Genomic DNA, 20,593 nt, shown 5'->3' on the forward strand with positions numbered 1-20,593 from the left:
AGAAACAATTCGGTATCTTTCCACATAACTTCATTCATATAACTCATTTTATACAATTATTCAATGTTGTAGACAGATAGAGAATGAATTGAGGCCACCATTAGGAAAGGAGCGCCGTCAAGTGTTAAATGACCTCAGGAGGACTGACTTTCTGTTTAATATTCGTTAACTTATATTCTTTCGCAACATTTCTTCTCATACCTCAAAAAAAGCATTCTTTCATTTTGCTATTTACTTTTCATCTTTTTAAGTCATATAGGTCAGATCTAGCACTACAACTAGATACTAATTTTTCGAAATTTTCTCACAAACTGCTTCTAATATTTTTTAGATTCTCAATTGTGATAATGTTACCTCCTCCAGTCTTATTGTTTTTCTAGCAACATCTTTCTTCAATTCATTGTTCTTCATGGTTTTTCATCTATTTATGTATCATAGTAACTGCGACCTAAAAGATCTATTGTGAGACACTGGAAGTGCTCAGAAAGAACGCGGATAGAGGTTTCTTACCATCTTCAGGTGGCCGTTGAAGCAGCAATGATTCGAAAAGACACATGTTAGTATTCGTAAATTGTTCTTTCTTTGGTTGAGACAATCAATATATCTCATTTTGTTATAGTTTCCCAGGTGTATCGTTTCCTGTTTCAGTAACTATAGATTGTTTTTCCATATCTACATATATTCCGTATATTAGAGTCTTTATTTGTTATCCTGTAGTCGATTTCACCAGAAGCTTTAGGTTCTACGAAGTGTTTATCTACCTCTACTTCAACTACTCTGTTTGCTATTCATTTCTCCCTACTCCAATTTGTAGAATGCATTAACTCTTTTTGCCTAGCGTATTTAATTCATCCAGACATTCCCAAACCAGCTTGGAGCTTATGACATTTGAGCTCAGAGTTCTAATGGTTACTTGGCTATTGAACCAGATGATAATTTCTTGTTTACAATAATTACTGAACACATTTTTGAACTGCATAAATTTCTGCTTCAAAAATACTAGGAGCATTTTACAAGCTTGCAAACTAATCGGTTCTTTTTGTTTCGTTTTTCTATGTAATCAGATTTGTTTATATTGCTATTCGATATCATGTCTTGTTAGGCATCATTTCATCAATAACTCTGGGAAAAGTTGATTCGAATAACTAATAGTGTATAATAATAATGATAATTATTTAATAACGTCTCATTAAATTTTTGTGTGACATATATGTGGAATCTCTCAATTACCGTAATGTCCTTTGTCCATATTGTCCTTTATGATTATAATTTAATTGAACTATTTCTATAGCTGATAACATCCGCGAAATTCCAGTGAACGTCAAAAGCAGGGAGCAACGACGAGCGGTTTCTGCATTGTGGAATGCTTTGACGTTTTTCCAACAAAGCATTGAAACGTGTAACGACTCCCGATGGCCATAGTAGCTACTCTAATTAAATTAAGCAAAACAGAATATTTAATTAAACTAAACGACAAAATGTATCAAGCAAAATAACGGAGTATTGATGAATTTTTCGATAATAATTGAAAATGCTCCACAAAGATAATTTTACGTCGACTGTAACATGAAATGTATTTTGATAAACACGATCATCAAAGTATATCTTTGATAATCGTGATGATGATGAGTTATTTACGTCAGACCTTACTGAAGCATTTTCCTAGCGGCATAAAAAAATCTTTTTCTATGTCCGTTACAATATTCACGTTTATTTTTTTTTAATTAATTTGCATTCATAAAGAATGCGTTAAAAAAAGGCCGTAACGGGTCATTTTTTAACGCAATTATAGAATTGTTTGATCAAAATAGTGAGCTGTGAAGGCTTTCTTTCTCATGTCAATTCGTTCCTCGGATAAACTGTTTTTACTTTTATTTCTTGATATTCGTTCAAGAAAATCCGTTTTGTGTCTAATTAAAAGATTAATCGTGAGGTAAGTTTAAACTGCACAATAGAAAATGTTGAATCAGCAACTGCAGCGACTATGAATCTTCTCCCTGAGAAATCCAGGGGACAAATCCAAAATGTGGAAGTCTTCAACACTTTGGTCGACGTATTCAAAATTGGAAGGCACCCTGGTGGTAAATAACGACCTAGACATCAGTAAATACTCGAAACTCATTGCATATTTGAATAATAAATCAGTTGGCTATAGACCCAAAAAATCTAAATCATTTGCCCGTGAAGAAATTAATAAGCAAACTCCAGAAGATCATTATCTCATGCATAAGGCATAATTTAATATAAGCTTATTTGTAACATCTTTCAGGTTTCTTTAATATTCGGAATCGCAGGAGCTCTGCGGAGGAAGGAATTCTATAAAAAGCAGTGTAACGATATTCATCATACCGGAAATGTTTTAATTATCACAGTACCTGATACAAAAATTCATGTTCTACGTCGATTCACTGTTATTGGTGAAATATCTGGCAGTAGATTAAATTTGGTAAACATTCATAGAAAATATAAAAACCAACGACCCACAAATGTCAAAACAGATCATTTCTTTTTGCAGTATAAAAATAAAAAATGCAAAACCCAAGTTTTAGGTATCAATACCTTCTCAAAAATGAGAAAAGTAACTTTTTTTACTCGTCAAACCCTCCTACTCGTGAAAAAATGTACTACTTTACTCACTTGTTGTGTAAACAACTATTTATGTACCATATCTTCCGGGTAATATAATTACGCAAAAATTAAAATATGTTGACAGTCACTATCTAGAAATAAATTTTATTTTGCTTCTTATAAAAGCGCCATATCAAAGAATCTTCTTATGATTGTAAAACTGAGCTTTATAAACCCATCTATCTTTCTAACGTACAAAATCCCCGATAAAAATGCTATAAAATGTTCGTCTATCCATATGGAGGCTATAATTTTTATCTAAAAATAGTTTTATGCATGTTGACCTTCCAAATAAAGTATGATAATATTAAACAGCTAAAATTTGTCGAAAGTATATAAATCACCACTGACTTTTATCTGAAAGCAATTAATTATATTGATAGCGCAATTAGATTCATTGTATAATGGTCATATTTCCAGTTGACAACACAATGATTATTATGGAATCATGTTCTAAGATCCACAAGAATAGCTTTATTCGCGGTATGGTGGGTCCACATGATACAGACTTCCATAAAATTCTATAGAATTTTGTCTGTGCAAAAGTCGGAGTATGGATGTAAGTCTGCATATTTATCGTAACTAAATTTAAAAGTTCATTATACACATCTACATCCATTCGTGAATAGTTTTGAAAATCACGACCATCATCACAAGTTAATTCACTAGTTAAATTTTTATGCGAAAACCTAGATCGCTGCAATTACCACTTCTTACACCATACAGACCTTTTTTTTAGTTCTTTTTCTTCTTCTTCAACAATAATGCAAGCTGCGGTTGCTCATAATATTTGACGTCTTCTTTGCAATAAAATTTAATCCATATTTAGGCACGACTGTTTCCACCGAAGTTCTCGACACTTCTGATACCGGAAATTTTTAGAAGACTGAAACTTTCGAAAATTAAAAGTTTGAAGTAATGAAAAGTCTATACAGACATTCTATCCAAATGTTTGGGTGAAATTTTTTACTCCGACTTCATAGTATGTACAGATATCTGTACGAACAAAAGTCTGTACCGTGTGAACCCACCAGTAAATATCTTGAACATGTTCAGTCACCAGATTCATGCCCAGTTTGAAATTGTGCGTTCGCGGTGCTAATAAAACATGTTCTTTGAAATCCTCTGTTCGTGGAGCATAGATCTCTAACGTGTTCAGAATACGTCCAATGTATCTTCGGACATTGGTAAAGATTTTTAATCTGGCGTATAAGCATTTATCCTTTTTGTGATATTTATCATGAAATAACCTCTGGCCTATGTGGTTTTTTGGTGTATTTAAAAAACTAGTTAGTTGACTTTATAGAATAAAACTTCGGTCAGTTATTTATATACATTTTATTTTCCTAATCGTTCGTTGAGGAATTTATGTTCAGAACATATTCTGAACAAAGCATTTGACACGTCCAGAAGATATTCCGTATACATTCGGAATGTGTCCAAATAATCTACCGCAGACGAAGTTAATATTTACGATTAAGACATACTGAGACTTAATAAGAAATATAGTTCATTTTAACGAATCGTGGTGTGATATACACGACTTGGTTAAAAATAGATTGATTGATAATTTTAAAAATTGTTTCAAATACTTGCTTTTCAGATTAATACGTTGGGATTTAAGATATAGTAAAAATTTTATATAATAAAATATTTATTAGAAAAGAAATTATGTATAGTAAACTAATCCGTTATGTTTATCTCTCGATTACTAACATCAATTGTTATTTAATATATTTTCAAAATATTCAAAATACCTAACCTAACTCTATTTTATTGTCTTTAGGTACTCGGATAATCGAAAGTTTTTGATTTTTATAAATTAAGGGCACCCTGATATTTCTAAAACATCTAGTTTTTTTTGATGTTCCGATGAAGAGCAAAGGTATTTTATGGAGCTGAATTCTATCGCCTAGAAAATAAAGATTTTTAAGGTAGTGATTTCCAGTTTAATCCGGTTTCAAGAGCATTATAAACAAAATCCAAGTCATAGTTATTTTCATCGAATTTCTTCTTAAAATCAACTTCAAAAGAGTTTGCTGCGTCTACATTAGCTGACATTTTTTCCCTTGTATTTCCAATTCACGAATTCCATGACGAGATTTAAATCTGTATAATCATTCGTTACTTGCGGCAAACGATTCATCATCACCTAATCACCATGTATCATATTTGAAAAAGAAATATTGAAAATAGGTAACAAAAGAAAATATATTTTCTAAGTTGTAGAAAACACGTAAAAAAATAAAGTCATATCCCAAAAATATCATTTCTTTCTAAATAACGTAGTAAACACAAAGATAGTATGAGAAAATAAATTTCAATGACATTTGTCATTTGATACATCCTGTTGGATTTTTAGAAGGGCGTACAGGGTTCTCCACAACGAGCTGAATCGATATGCATATACTCAAGGATCTTGTATATAGGGTGAGTCATGAGGAACTAATACAAAGTCTCAACTACTCTTATTAATCTACAACCGTGGTTCCCAAAGTGGTCTTGTTGGACCACCAGGGGTACACGGGAGACTCGGCATGGATCTATGTTATGCGTGATCAAAAATGGGTGCCCACAATCCTATACGTGGGTCCTTAAAATTGATTTGATTCCGATAGTAAAGAACTAAAATTTTGCCTCGACTTTTCCTATCAATACAGCCAGATAATATTTTAAGAAGCTCGGCGACTGTTACTTTGTAAAAATTTGCATATTCCATATTCAGTACAACATGTCCAGACTTGCCATTGCCGCGCAGACCACCGCGACGTCCCGTCCGCAACTCTTATTCAGAAGTGGAGCAGAAAATTTGGCTACAGTTGAGAATATCTGAAAAATATCCTTGACTGTGGAAAATTGTACAAAAGCTTCTGATCGCGATTCCATCGTCAAAAAAGTTTTAGTACTGGTAGAAAGTTACTAACAAAAAAAAGAACCTGACCTAACCTTTTTATTTTCGAAAACTGTTAATCCTTCGTTCAAACTAGCCACAACCCAAGTTTCCATAGGTAGATCTACATTTGGGCATTGGTAGTAATGTAGCTGCAGTTCTATGAAACAAAAAATTTTGAGAATCAATTATTTACAGGGTTCTTTGTGAAATCGACCATGAATGTCACATTTGACTGGATTTTGAGGAAAAAAATACAGAGTTTGGAAACATCTAAACAGTTCCTCTCTTAAAATTTATTAATATCTAAAACCTACTTGTACGAGGATGGTCCCAGAAGCACCAGGTCTGACCTAGAGATAGGTAGGTTGAAGACTCCACGTTAGACAGCTATCAATAGTAAACGCCTTATTATAAAAAGGGTATCGAACTAATTGATTATCGCTGGGAACAGTGAAAGGAGCTAAGAGGAGATTACGTTGAAAAATAAATATATTTTTTTATTTTCTTTGTTGGATCAGGTACTTCTGAGACTCTCCTCGTAACTATCCTAAAAATTGAGTCATGAATTATTCATTACAAGAATTACCTTAAATGTAAAATGTATTCATATATATATAATTTTATAAAACTTGATTTCATTTTACTCAACTCGTAGACGATTAAAAAATTTCAAGGTCGGATTGTTGTAATTCACATTTTGCGGAGTTCTTTTTTAAGTAGAATAACTTTTTTTCAATATTCAGCTTCTCACGGAGTTTTTTTAAGAAGTAAAACTTTTTTCATTATGAAAATGAAATAAAAACTTTTTGCTGAATATTATCTATAAAAATGTATTTAATTTGGAATAATATAAATCAAGTTATGTTCGTATTTAATTTTCGTTATAAAATCAACTATAACGTAGAAAAACTTTATATCGGTCTCTTATGATTTTTGATAGTTTCCCTAGGTCTAGAACAATAAGCTGGAACAACGATGATAAACGAACAACAGAACGAAGGCAACTAAAGCATTTTCGATGGCCGTATAACCTATACTCCAATACGGAGTTCATAGTCGCTCCAGTTCTGAACATGCGTCCGTGGTGACAGACAAAGTTAGTTTCGCTGTTTTCGTTTCGAGGGTCGAATCCGAAAAGTTTCATGTTTTTGGTTTCACATATAATACGGTGGTAAATTTATAAGACTCTGTGTTTTCATTAAATAAAAACAACCGGGTTAGGTGTTAGTGTGTGTAATTTGTACCTTTGTTTGTAGCAGTAGTAGTAGTACTGTGGTACTTATTTATTACATAGGATACAGTGGAGTAGTTGTCGCTGTTTTGTGAATTATCTCTACACATGTTCTTATTGCTAGGATCTAAGGTAACTAGCTCTAAACATAGTACAGAATATGCAAACAAATGTACTCGTGTTTTGATAAGTTTGGCAGGATATATTTTAAAACTGAATTCTAGCCTCTCGTTGATTGGTATATATAATATATATCAGGAACGTGGAATGACGGGAAATTTGATTTTTTGTTCTGTATTTATATTATTTGTCCTGGAACTTCAATACCTCCATGTAAATGTTGGTATTTGCAGTGATTTTTACCGCAAAAAGTTCTTTTTCTTTTAAGTCTTTTTGAATATTTAATTTAATTAAATATTTTTCCATACATTTCTCAATCAAAAAATGAATTCTTACTTTTAAGAATTGAGTTTTGTTGGGCGACAAACAGAATTATTACAAGGATCTAAGATAACTATTATAGCTCTAAACATAGTACAAGGTTGTTCAGAATATGTAAACAAATGTACTCGTATTATTGATATAGTATACAGGGTCTATAAATTAAAAGTTAATGCTTCTTAATGTTCTTGATTTTTTGTCTCTTCTGGTTTGAAATTAGTTTTTTTTTATAATTTTTGAAAGAAAGATGAAAATCTATTGATTGATATAAATACTTAAATTGTCAGTGTCATTATCATATTTTGATAAAGACTTGAATAAAAGCCGAAACGTCATTTTTATCTTTCTTTAAAAAATTATTAAAAAAACTAATTTGGAACCAGAAGAGACAAAAAATCAAGAAGCATGAACTTATCAAAATATCTAAGAAATAAGAAATTGAAGGAATTTAAATTGATCCAGTTTGGCAAGATATATGTTGAAGCTAAATGCTAGCCTATTGATTGGTATATTCTTATTGACTGAAATATATATCAGGAACGTGGAAATGTCCGGAAATTTGATTTTTTTGTCCTGAATTTATAATATTTGTCCTGGAACTACAATTCCTACATTTAAATGTTTGTATTTGCAGTGTTTCTTACCGCAAAATATTCTTTTTCATTTCAAGTCTTATTTACTAATATTTTTCCACATATTTCCCAATCAAAAAATTAATTTTTTAATTTTTTGAAATAGAGGGTTATTTACTCCCAGTTCTTAATTTTAAGAATGGAGGTGCGTTGGGTGACCAATAGAAAAGTTTGTTTGCAAAAAATGATTAGCATAATTCAGTGGCAGTGATGATTGACGATGATGACTTATTTACATAATTTCAACGATTAAGAACATATTTCTTAACTATAAACTTGAACCACTGTTCTATGAGACTGTTATCAACTTTTGTTTATCTAAATTCTTCAAAAATATACAATATACAATGTTTTTCTAAAATATTTTCATAAATGCGATTAAGTTTTTTGCTTGTTTTTATCTTTTTTAAAAAATAACATTTTTTATAAAAGATTAATGATATAATGATTTTATAATAATAGTTTCTAATTAGGAAGGGATCAAAATTTTAATCACTATTAAAAATCACATTGGAAAAGTTCCTAGTTTTTAAACCTATTAGACCAAAATATCAGAGACATTAGAAACAGATTGTTGGAGAGATCATATCAGATTTTCAAAAATTATCTGTTTAATCCAATGTAAAATGTCATGAAGATAACTAGCTGTGGACTCTCTTATTTTGACACAACTCTACTACCATACCTTATTATATATTATAGTACCGTGTCATATTTTTTTGCTTGATCTTGTGGGTTAAAATAGGCCTACATTAATATCAAGGAAATGACTCTCTTAAATAAATTAGCTTAAAGTGGACAAAAATATGTAAATGTGACCTGTAGAGGAAAGTTCCAAAGGCCCAGGCTTGGCCCAACCATGTAGAACTTTGAGCCAGGCCTGGCCCAGCCTTGGTAAAACTCTGGAGTGATAACCATGGGCCAAGCTTGGTCGCCAACACTGGGCCATGCTTAAATGCCAGGACTGGGCAGTTCATTTCTTTATTTATTTTTTATTCAATATAATTATTTTGATTTTAAAAATAAGCAAACATATTTTTTTATATTTGATCTTACTCTTACTGTGATTAACAGTTAATTAGTTAAATAAAAATATTAAACACTTGTAGATTGCACAAGTCTGTACCACTATCGTTAACCTCACTCATAGAGCTGATGTTCACACTTAAATTATTCAAGCTTTACGCGTTCACAATTAAGATTTTTTTTCTCTATTCAATGCACGCCATCTTTGAACTCGAACTTACGCGTTAGACATAGTTACTTCTAGTAGTAATAAATAATAAAAAACACATACACTGAATAAACTAGAAATCGGATTGATCAGACCCATAATAAAAAAAGTATGGCTGCTGACGGACGAAAATACTCGAACCACGCCGTATGTGACCGAACAACCGAAGCTTGGGTCCCCAATGAATGGCCAAGGCTGGGTTAACCAGGATTGGTCCAACCTTGGTCCAAGCCTAGGTTGTCAACGAATGGCAAAGGCTGGGTAATCATTGGTATGGCCGAAACTGAGTTAAGTAGCCTGGCCCACGCATAGGCCAATACAGGTACGCCGAATCTTCCCAGGACTGGCCCAGGCTTGGCCCCTTTGTCAACTCTGGGATTTACTGTATGGGGATAGTGTATTAAAATACAAGTAACAGAAGGCTTGGTAACATAGGTGGTCGATTGGTAGCATTCAATTGCTGCTTCAAGTTTGACAGTTGACTTAAATAAAAAAAAAACTCATCCTGTAAGCGGAATGTCGGGTGTAGAACTTTAATTTACACCACGAGAATTGCGAGACGTGGCCAATACCGCCATAAATAATTTACTACCTGTTAAATCAATAAACAATTATGAAAAATTTACGGCTTGCTGTTCGGATGAAGGGCTGACTGTTATCATGTGTTAATTGCTTTTTTTGGTGCCATGAGTGAAATTAAATAATCAAAATCAACGTTAATATTAATTAAAAATTAATATTAATAATAATAAATATTCGTTTTAATATATTTTGCATCGTCCAGTCAGATGTCAAAATGAAATTGTTGTACAGGAACACCAACCCACTAATGAAAATTACCAAAAATCGTTTAGAGTGAAGTCCATTTTTACACGAAAATGCGTGCGAGAGTAACGTTGCTCTAATACCGAAGCAGATAATAGTTATTCATTATACAAGTTTTATATAAAAGTTTTATAAATAAAGAAACGAGTGCGAAACATTATATTATAAAATTAGTGTAATACAAAATGTTCTCTATTCTGCACCTATTTTCTATTTCAAATTAAAAATATACTAGAGAAATTTTGGTTTTTATATTAGTGTGGTAACACTGAGACACAAAATAGATAAACAATTTAAAGTTTTAAATTTTTATTTGTTGACATGTGAAATATAAAAAATAACAGTGACAGGTCGTCATTGCCAACATTAAAACTACTGACTACTACTGAAGTTATCCACGGATTTCTACTACGAATATTTTTTCACAAACTAAACTAAACTTTTGCAAAAAAATGTTAATAGAGGATATATATAATGACATTATAACAGACTACATAATTTTGCTACCAAAACTTGGAAGATTAAATGGCAAAAACATTTTAGAAACATGTTCAAAACACGTGTTTTGTACATACATATTTCACGATACTGAATCGAAGACCCAGAAAATCTAGAAAATGATTCAAGTATCATAAGGTTCGCCTAATCAAAAAACAAAATACCAAAAAATGTCAAAAAAATTTAAAGTTTACATTTGAACGCTGACGCGCATCATTCGTTTAGAAATCGAAGCCCCGTCATTATGTGGAAATTTCTTTGACTATTTCGAAGAAAACTTAATAAGTAATCTGTTTACGAAAAATTGTGATGTAAAAATTCATAAAAGTCCAAGCCTAAAAATTGTGTTATCTTTGACTCAGACATACCACAACTCGTGCTAAATTTCGGAAATTATGTAAAAAATTAGTTTAACAATTGTAGATTTTAGTACAACAAATATTTTTTTCTGTCTCTGTACTCGTTTTTTTTTATATAACTAATGGAAGTTACTTTGTCGATGTACCTTATTCAATCTAAAAAATTAATAGGAAATCTAAATGATTCTTAGTTGTGTAACTCGAAAATGATAAAACGTACAAAGTGAGTTTTATGTATGGAACGCCTTAATCATCTCGGTAACGCCTTGTACGATTTTTATGAATTTTTGTGCGCAAGGGTCTTGTGATACGGCCGGTATTATGGTGGTATTTACATTGTTGTCAGATCTTTCCTTTTTCCGAAAAAAAATGAACTTTGTTATTTAAAATTAATCACACAGTATACGTTTCGCTTTTCGAAATCCTTAAGAAATACTTATTTGTTTCGTCCAATGTTCTCTATACCTAAATGTCATAATTCCGGTGTTATAGCTACATTTGCTAAAATGGATCGTTCATCTGAAAAAGAGCGAATTGATATTTTTATGATATTAGGATATGGTGATAGGCGTAGAAGTCAATATGGAACGTGTAATATCTTTAATAATTTATATCCAAACCGAAATCTCATCTACTATCAATTCAATTTAACGAAAGTGATTCAGTAAAACATTTATCCAAATCAGAGCGCAGAAAAACTGCATCAACTGAAAACAAATATTTTGATTGAAATTAAGTAGAAACGTCAATTTTCTATCAATATTTCAAAAATTATTTAAAAAAAAACGAATTTTAAAACAGAAGAGCATTAATATTTATATTTATAGAGCATCGTGCATATTTCTTCTTTTCATCTAATACAGTGCCTTATAAAAATGGTTGTAAAAAAATATAATGTGTATATTGAGATATGTGCGCTCGTAAATGGTGAACATCCTTAAAAATATCGTGAAGATGGAGACAAAAACGAAGTAAGATTAGAGAAAAATTATGACTTCGAATATGTAATAGGACCATTACCTTAAATTGCTTGAAAAAAAAAATGGGATCACATAAAAAATGTTAGCCCGGTAAAATGAGCACTAGAAAGGCATAAATTTTCAATTAAAATCTACAAACACCAATCTAAAGAAATCCTGAAGCTTGATGAAGCACCAATCTAAAGGCATCTTGAGAAATGTCCACGGTTAGTTTTATGAAATAGTTCAAAGTGAGATTGTACACCAAGTCCTTACGTTTTTCTCTAAGATTTACCTTTTATGGGAAAAAGCCATTGGAAAGTTAACTGGAGCAACATCATCCATAAAATGTGACGTTACCAAGGCATCTATGTCGTAGTATACGAGATTTGTTAAACGTGGTTTCCCTAGTAAGCATACATGATCTGGTTTGTGGTAAATAAGTATTAAGCTTCTTGTTCCTAATTTTTTCTTTCTCGATTCAATATTCAATATACTCTTCATTTCCATTTGAAGTTTTTTTCTCATTCCAAGCTTGATTTAATACATCATAATGGTTTTTGACAAAACATATAAATGTTAGTTGTCCAGATTTTTTTGTGGTAATAAACCTTATCACAATATTTTAACTTTAATCGTACTTGAAACATTCTATTATCAAGATTTCAATGTTGCTAACATGTCTTAATGTTTCTAATACAAACTGACAGTCATCATTATTTGCGATGTATGCAAATATTTTTTCAATGGCAAGAATCCGTGCTTCATCTTGGAAACGACTAGGTTCAATTCCAGTGGTTGGTTTTGAAAAAGAAGAATAACAATCGTCATGATAGCTAACTTTAGCAGCGCTGAAATCGTTTTCGAACCCTATGCGAGCCCTAATAGTTTTTTGAAATTTCCTCACAACGTGACTGCGCTATTTTCAGAACAGAATCTTTGAATGGAATTGCAATAACCTTACAAATTTTACACCAAAAATTCTGGGCTTGTCCCTCTCAATATCCTTACCTTCATTACTGCAAAAGAAGCGATGATTTTTAAAAGGAAACTCTTGGAAATAAAATGAAAAAGAAAAATTTTTAACCTCTAAATTGAGACAATTCGGCTCTCGCTAGTAGCTAAATTATCAGCTTCATACCTTCACTATGTTAAACATTGAAAATGTTCAAGCTTCTTAGTAATGGTTGGTGTAGTTCAGACCAATATGGTGGTATGCTCGAAAATACGAATCATTCTAGGAATCAGTATAAGATAACAATGGGAAACACTGTAGATTTATCAGTAACTTTTTTAACCTATATCTCCAAATGCTTTCTTGTCATCTTCAAAAGCTTTTGTGGCGACCACTACATATGCACTCCCACCGACGCATTTTGAAGTACTTTATTCGGGTTTCTTCTTAAGTCCACCCGACATTGAAATTAACTGAATTACGCCGCTTCTCGAGGTCAAGCACGCATGGAGTCCATCAACAAAGTCCATTTTTACACTTTGTATTCACTTAAGTTCATTGTTTTCCTTCAATATATGCATTTTATATATTTAATTGTAAGACTCGCAGCCATACCTGATAACATCAATGTTTTTTTCCTTTACGGAAAAATGATTGATTGTAATGACGCCCCGTAAAGGTGGAAGCCATTCAAATCTCTTAAAAATATTCTTTCATTTCACGTACATTTCCAAGTATTTTTTCTCTTTATTACAATAAGTAATTTACGTGTTTTTTTAAATATATTTCAATCTCGTTACAAGTAGGCCGTCGCTTGATTTAGAAAATAAAATTTTCTACAAAAAATATTTGTGTTCTATATTTTGTAGTAAGAAAAACTCAAGATATGATATGAGCGTTTAAATGTTTACAATCTTATATGCGAAAGTATTAGTTAAAAGGCAATTGATTCATTATAAATTGGATAACGTTATACGCCGTTATTTAAATAGATGTACTTAATTGTAGTCCTACTAGGAACTTGGAAAAAAATCATTATTATACTTCATTAACTTGCTACATTAAATATTACTTCTAAACTTTTCCACAACAATCCTTGCAACTCTCCTCACATTATTAGCATACCTTTCTTTATTTTTACTTTCATTCTCATTTCTTTTCCAGCATAACAAATCATATCCTTTAATCAAGTCACTAATATCCAAAATTATTCACTTACATTTCATTTACACACATTACTATTCATCTATTATAAAAGACACTTCATAGATCGTATATTTAATAAGTTCGAAGTAGTCAAACTACTAAAGAAATCCTGAAGCTTGATGAAGCACCAATCTAAAGGCATCTTGAGAAAAGTCCCCATTGATCCCATTATGATGAAAATGGTAAAATTTGCAAGAATGGGTTTTTGACTAAACGGTAAGTTTTATGAAGTAGTTCAAAGTAGTATGGTACACCAAGTCTTTACGTTCTTCTCTAAGATTTACCTTTTATGGGAAAAAGCCATCGGAAAGTTAACTGGAGCAACATCATCCATAAAATGTGACGTTACCAAGGCATCTATGACGTAGTATACACGAGATTTGTTAAACGTGGTTTCCCTGGTAAGCATACATGATCAAAATTATTCACTTAATTTCATTTACACACATTATTATTCATCCATTATAAAAGACACTTCATAGATCGTATATTTAATAAGTTCGAAGTAGTCAAACTATATAAAAACATTTTCTTTAAAATTAATAGCTTTTTACTTCTTTATTGACATATTCTAAGGTAACCTGTTAGATATAATATCAGCTAAAATAATTCAATTGCATTATTTCTTGAGAAATATATAGTATTCTTAAGGTTAACTTTTTTGTAGTGTTTCACCACGTGAAATTGCTGATTTTCTACCATATACCAGTTTCTGACAGTTTATCAATGATTATTTTCTTGATTAATGTCTTGTTGAATGATACATCACTATTAAACTCTTCTGGATGTCATAATACATTCGGTATCTGACGAAGGAAACAGTTAATCCCCATTCTGAAGTACCAAAAAAAGGGTTCTATTATATTATTGATCATTGATTCCATCCCCCATGTATTTTAGTTTGTAGCTGTCGAGTGTATTTATAGGAGGAAATTTGTGATAAATTTGCTAGCAAACGTCAATTTTTTTTCAAATTAGTTCTTTTGGTGAACAAATGTTTTTTAGAAACAACATAAAAACACAAAAAACAAGTCTTTTTGTAAAAGTCAGATTGATAAAGTTCATTCCGTTACCTCTGTCTGTTTATACTGGGTATTAATGAATTTATTTTCTAGTTTTTTCAAGTACGAGGTAGGATAAAAAAATAGGGGAATGCATTTTTTTACAAATGTGCTCTATATAATATATTCAACTAGAATGTCTCGCACTCGATATCTTCGGACGTTGTCAAAATCAAAAGCTTTTTAAAAGTTGAGCTGGAACTTTGCATCCATGTATAAATCAATTGACAATGCAATACTATTATGACATAGAGCTAATCTGATGATGGAGCTGGAAGGTGGCCATAGGAACTCCATAATTAAACAACGCAACCCCATCGAGTTTTGGCTCATTTGATTCGTCTTGATGAGTACCATGATACTATATGGTAATCAGGATCTGATGATGGAGTTGGAAGGTGACCATAGAGATTACATATCAACATGACCCTTAGGTTACGACAAATTGTGACCGCGACAATTGACATTGAAGTTTACGTTTAAAAATGTTACATGGAGACATGCATTAACTGAAATACCCTTAAATTACTTATACCAGTCTTCAAAGTTACTACATTATGAGTCGTCTTCTTCTTCTTCTTCTATCAATAGGACTAGGTCCTTTTCAATCCTATACGTTTGGCCCACTACCTGGATCTTCCTGAGAAGCTGAACTTCAGCTTTGGTTGAGTTTCAACCCACTTCGCCCATTCTTTCTACGTGATCCCTCCAGAATCTTTTCCTTGTCCTGACCCATTTTACCATATCCTGTACACCCAATTCTTCTCCTAAATCATCACTCCTTATTCAGTCCCTCCGCCTACAGAGTCGTTGGATGGATCGAGTAGTCCAAAGTCTCTGTTGCCGGTTCCAAGCCTGGATAAAGGAGGAGGGTTTGAAGGTGAGGCTAGCAACCTGCCGTTTAGAAAATCCTACAGGACGGATGATTTTGGTGTACATTGTTAGTATATACAATTTTTTCTCAATTTGAATTAAAAGATTCTTTTGGCAGACATTACGAATAATAAAACATTGACAAGTCGGAATGGGCTGAAACTTGTCATTGCTTGTTCTCACAAAGGAATGTATGAAATATAAGCTATTGGAATTAAAATAACGCAGTGCAATAAATTTCAGCACCTTATTTTACGATCACATCTCGAATTTTCATGAGAAAGCATATTTTGTGTTGAACTTCCTAGTTTAATTCCACGGATTTCACCACCGTTCAATCCTTCATGGAAATTTCTTTGACGCACCTTATAAAACTGTTCCAGCATTTTGTGACTAGCTAGAATGAGAGAAAACATGCACTACTAAACCTATTTATTTATTTCACGAGAAAATCCACACATCCTGACCGCATTCCCTTTAGGAATTTTATGCACTTGCATTAAAGCAGATATTTACAAACAGGAGCTCTTTATATCACTTGCGGTTGTTTAACATCTCTTTCCCTCTAGAGGATTTTCCTAATTCTGAGTAACTTAGTTTGCCTCCTTTATAGTGAAAATGTCTAAATGATGTTTCGAAATTGTTTAGAATACGTTAATTTTTCATTTATTCGTGATACTTTGATATAGTTGAAAATATCGTTGTTGAAAATATTACATATAAAAAAAAGTGCACAACAATCTGGAGTTTTTTCATCATAGTCGAAGTCACTGCTCTTATAATTAGTTGAAGTTTTGATTATAAATTAAAAAATAATGAGGAAACTACTGGTTTCTTAATTCATGCTAGAAATATATTTCCAAATTAAATATAGAATCACTTTTTATATAGTTATAACTCGATAGAAAATATATAATCTGTCAAAAAAATCGAAATAAGTTTTAAAATAATATTTGAAGTATTGATCAAAATTTTGAGCGCCGTTGTTTTTCGCGGGCTTTCCCACGCCCAGTATCTGTTAATTTCAAAAGTGACAGCTAGCTCCATTTCTCTTAAATCTAATTTTGAAAATCTCCATTCAACTGCAAATTTAAAAAAATCTACTTACTAAGTATTTCATTTTTTGTCAATTATTCTGCATTAAAATCAACACCTTTTGTCTTGTTTTCGAAAGGATTACATGCAAATGCCGCTTCAACTAAACTTCCTCTTCTGTAACGCGTAATTTTTGGACTCACTTTATCGTGATTGTCTTCAGAAATATGAAATTTTCCTCCCTTTTCCGTAAGGTTGACGTTTTTATTGTATTCTCCATATTCTATTGCATTGCATTTGAAAAGAAAGACAAATCACAAAAGACAAGAGGGTGACAAGAAGCACTTTTTGGATAGAAATGGTTCATTTAAAAAAAGTAGGTTCGTTACTTTGATTTTTTGGAAAGTCTGCGTAGTTACTGAGTTTTGAAAAACCGCAAAAATTTGGTTATGCTATAGATCCTGTAGTTGTCGCGTGTTCATGAATCTGACACTACCAGCTGATCGAGCATTTAATTTGTATATAAATCCATGTATAACTTGAATTTCGCGAGAATGTTTCAAAAAAACGGCCCTCAATTGGTCATTGAGGTAAAAGCAACAATATATTTTTATTCTAGAAGAACCACACTCAACTTTCGTCTTACCGGGTCTTTATGATTCTGAAATTATAAAATTATCGTAAACTATCTTTATTTCACAAAACAATTAATAACAGCAGCAAAAGAGATAGGCCTACACTTCAAAAATGACAAAACAAAGTTTATGGAAATAAAGAATAAATATGGAAGCAAGACAAAAAACAATTTCAAAGTACATAAACATGATAGGACGTTAAAAGAATGCGAGGAAACAGAAAATTTCATTTATCTGGGTATACTACTAGATAATAAGTGCCAGGAACAAAAGGAAATTGTACTGAGAATTGCCAAAAATAGGGCAGTCTTAAAAATATATTAACATAGTGATTTGTTTTTAAAACAGTAAAAATATTGACGTGTCGACTTTTGATCAATTACTAATGATTCAATATATTGTGAATATTGTCAATATCTTTGTTACTTCAATTTTGAATGTATTTCCTGATGTTGTCAGCCCCAATTTTCGTTTGAAATGAATGATCCTATCGACTAGTTTGAAAATGGCAGTTAAGAACCATTTTATATATTTATTTAGACGTGTGTAATCTGTACAGAAGCCCTTCGTATGTCACTATACGCTTCGACACAACAAGACGACTTGTCATCCCATACCAGCTGGTGAATCCATCTCATAAATCGATGGTATTAACGTCCTTACAACTTCGTAAATAACTTCGTTCTACCTAAATTTAACCACCCTCTCTATTGCGTACTGTAACTTCAGAACCGGCTTTAACGTTTTGTAATTTTATTCGTTGTACAAACAAGAAATTTCGTTGAAGGTTGCGTTGTTTATTGTGCCCTAATTTCCGTGAAATAGGCTTAGCTGAAAAATATATACTAGAAGCGGAGATGTATTTAATAATTGTATAACGAACGGCTTATTATTTTGGAAGTTGTTGTTGTTGGCAAGTTAATCAAAACGGCACCAATTGGTTCCGTGATATATCAAATTTACTCTTATCTACCGTAAAATTTGATCCAAAACGGCACTTCGACTAATTAATAAATGAATCTATATGAGATTAATAGAAAACAGATGAAGACAACAACCAGAAAACGCCAATTTTATAACAAGGACTTAGCAGAAAAAGGGGAACAGAAGAACAATAGATGCAAACCTTGAAAAATCTTGAAAAAACTTTCGACAGAGTAAGTAGTAATAATAAACAGATAGTAAGTTATGACAATGGCAAGGGAAGAGGTATCAAATATGTTTAAAAAAAAGTGTGACTATTAAATAACGAGACTGATGATATAAAATATTTGATTTTATGTTTCTGAATTGTCTTAATTTCAGGTCTCTTCTAATTGACAATTAGTTTTTAAACAAAATCAAGATTTATGAGCAAATGGTCTAAGAATTTTTTTTAATATTATCTATATTTATTATTACTTTGAATATATACCCCTCATGTATCCCTATATCTGTCTATGCGAATATTCCACGTCGACAGCCCCCAGCAATTCCTAAAATTAGAGCATGTGTTTCAGCAGATAATATTTTTTTGATTTTCCAGCCATTAATTTCCCATCTCAAATATGCAAAAAGTTTCTTATATTTTTAATTATATTACCTTTAATGTATACCTTTCCTGTATCCGTATATCGCTCCACGCGAATGTTTCATTGTGCAAAACAGTGTAAGAACCATTTTTGCATCAGCTCCTTCAGAACGCGCTCCGCTTTTACTTTCACAACGGACAACGAACTCAAATTTTGATCCTTTTTACCTAAAGTAAAAGGTAGAAGTCGCAGGCTGCAGGATCCGTTGAATAAAATGGATTTTCTAACTTTGGTTGGTGTACAAGGTTAGAAACCTATTGACGGGCAGTGCGTAATGAGGAACCAGTTTCGTACACATTTTTTGGATGTTAAAAGTAGTTTCATGTGAAACTTTCCTCACACATTCTTTGTCAATTCATATAAATTCAACAATCGCGACAAGATTACCGAATTTTTCGATATTTTCATCAGTTTTCAAAATGGAAGGACGATCCGAACGTGAATCGTTTTCAATATCTTCTCGGCCATCTTAAAAACACTTGAACCACTCAAAAACACGTGGACGCGTCATCAATATATGTTTCTATTGCAGTTTTTCTAGTTTCATGTGAAATTTAAAGATAATATATTTTATACTAAAACAGAAAAGCAGCCACTACTCAAACATAGCAACGGCTACATTGATTTGTCTATAATCATGTATCAGCGCTAAAGTTGTAACTTAATAGCCACACCTCATATACTAAGCACATTATTATTTTCTTAAAGCAGGATTAAAAAGAGCAAACATACAAATGAAATAATATAAAGTCGATATTGGGGAATAGAAGACATTGGAATTTCGTAGATAATATATGCAGAGGACAGAATCTACTGATAAAGAATATGAAAATAAACGAAAATAAAACACACTGGGAATAAACTGAAAGGAGAGGACACTTGAAATGATGTTAGAAAAATAAACAATAGACCAAGTCAAAATGCTTTAAAACCTTAGCATGACTTTAAAACAAGATCGTGTACAAGAATTAAATGATAGGTCTGGTGCAACTGGAAGATTAGTTAACATAGAAAAACACCAAGTACAAAAATGAGATTCCTAAGAAACTAAGAGAATAAAATAGGTCAAAGAAGAATTGACATTTAAGAGAAAGTTAAACTTAAAAGCAAAATCGAAGAAGCACACTACAAGTTTACAGAAACAGGAAATGAAAACCGAGGAAGATCTAAACAGAACAGATAAAAATGGCAGGAGAAAACGAGTAGGAGGACACACGGGAGAGGAAAGAAAAGTAACAGCTTTAGAAAAAGGAGCCCATACAATAACTCAACTCTCAACACACCTTACACTGGTAAAAAGCATCAAGATTAAACCAAGACTAATTCTAACAAACTCTTTTCGAAGTCTAGTAGTAGTTTCTGTTTCTAAAAAATAAACTAGAGAGCTGGAAAATTTGTCGTTCATTTTCTCGTCAGTCCTTGGGCTGGTTTTGAAATTTTTTTTTTGTAATATTGTTCATATGCTGTAACTTTTCTCCAATTTGTCACAACTTTCTATGTACAATTTTATGTGGAATTTAATGAAATATAAGACGTTTGAATTTGTCAATTATAAAT

At 31.9% G+C, this 20,593-nt stretch overlaps 1 protein-coding gene across 3 annotated transcripts in view; it reads left to right on the forward strand.

Annotated features, from left to right (window-relative positions):
• Positions 1-6,579: 6,579 nt before the first annotated feature.
• LOC130893595 (leucine-rich repeat-containing protein 24) overlaps positions 6,580-20,593 on the forward strand; it is a 269,555-nt gene continuing 255,541 nt past the window's right edge. For 2 of the 3 annotated variants that reach the window (XM_057799811.1, XM_057799814.1), the window contains exon 1: positions 6,585-6,884. The gene's annotated coding sequence lies outside the window, so the exon portion shown is untranslated. Of the gene's footprint in view, positions 6,885-20,593 lie in introns of all 3 variants that reach the window. The other variant, XM_057799813.1, reaches the window with a different exon arrangement.

Source organism: Diorhabda carinulata, chromosome 5, assembly GCF_026250575.1.
Source record: "Diorhabda carinulata isolate Delta chromosome 5, icDioCari1.1, whole genome shotgun sequence".
Taxonomy (NCBI): domain Eukaryota; kingdom Metazoa; phylum Arthropoda; class Insecta; order Coleoptera; family Chrysomelidae; genus Diorhabda; species Diorhabda carinulata.